This window comes from Dipodomys ordii, unplaced genomic scaffold (genome assembly GCF_000151885.1).
Source record: "Dipodomys ordii isolate 6190 unplaced genomic scaffold, Dord_2.0 Scaffold15, whole genome shotgun sequence".
Lineage (NCBI taxonomy): Eukaryota > Metazoa > Chordata > Mammalia > Rodentia > Heteromyidae > Dipodomys > Dipodomys ordii.
In genome coordinates this window covers 9,673,260-9,674,752 of record NW_012267231.1, presented here as the reverse complement: position 1 = coordinate 9,674,752, position 1,493 = coordinate 9,673,260, and positions in this window count along the sequence as shown.

Genomic DNA, 1,493 nt, shown 5'->3' with positions numbered 1-1,493 from the left:
CAAATTCTCACAGACTTCCTGTTCTGATTAGCTCTGAACCTTGATTCTCAAATCCTCAAATCCCAATCTCCTGAGTAGCTAGGATTACAGGCCCAGATTAGAGAGAGAGATTATTGTCCAAACAGTGACAGCACGGTTTGGGAAGATGTAGAAAAAGAGAACTACACATAAATGGTTCATGAAATGGTTAAACCACATAGATTTTTCATTATGACCTGGTGATTCTATTCCTAGCTACAAAAACATGTCCACCCAAGAACACTTAAATGAGATTCATTACCGTATCCTTCATATTAGCCAAAAATAGAAACAGTCAAGCACTCATCAGTGGATGGATGTTTAAAGATCTTGCCACACAACAGGGTATACCTCAGCTGTGAGGAGTAACTACTGACATGCTTGGACATGTGTGAGCCTTGAAAACATTGTGCTGTATGGAAGAAGCCAGACACAGAAAGCCAAAAGCCCATGATTCCATTTCTATGAAGTATTCAGAAAAGGCAAATCCACAGATTCCGGAAGTAAATTACTGGTTGTCTAGGGCTAGAGGATTGTAGGACTGTGCCCTTCTGTGAATCAACTAAAATCCACTTACGAACATACATGAAATGGTTGAGTTGTAACTCAATGAAATTACAGGGAAAACAACACACGTGGAGAAACCTGCTTTCTACCCAAATCCCCTCAGCCTGTATCTAGGGTAAAGGATAGAGAAGGATGGACAGATAGATAGATAAATGATGATGAAGATGATGATGATGATAGATAGATAGTAGAATATTTTTAGATAGAATACTTTTAGTGAACACTACTTTCTTACACGAGTAGTAGTGGGGTTTTTCTAAGCACTATTTTCTATCTTGCTTTTTTTTTGGGGGGGGTCCGGTCGTGGGGCCTGAACTCTGGGCCTGGGCGCTGTCCCTCAGCTCTTCAGCTCAAGGCTAGCACTCTACCACTTGAGCCACAGCACCACTTCTGGCTTTTTTCTTTTTTCTTATGTGGTGCTGAGGAATCGAACCCAGGTCCTCATGCATGCAAGGCAAGCGCTCTACCACTGAACCACCTTCCCAGCCCTATCTTGCTTTTTTTCTAACAGTGTACCTAGTGATATCTCAGTCTCTTCTTTTTCCCATTTTCTTTTCTCTTCCCCTGTTCTCTCTCCCTTCCTCCCTTCCCTGCCCTTCCCTTTCCCTTAGAAATAGAAGATCCAGGTCCTCCCCCTTTCTGATGATGTGTAAGGATCAATGCAGCAACCTTCATAATCACTCAAACCATAGCATTGTTTTATTCTATGATGGTGATGGTGGTGGTGGTTCTCAGCCTGAATCTAATATGAAGACATTCACAAATAAACAAAAATACCAGGACCTGAAGCCTACACCTTATTTAACATAACTTAGGGGCTGGGAAGGTGGCTCAGTGGTAGAGCGCTTGCCTTGCATGCCTGAGGCCCTGGGCTTGATTCCTCAGCACCACATAAGAAAAAAAAAAAA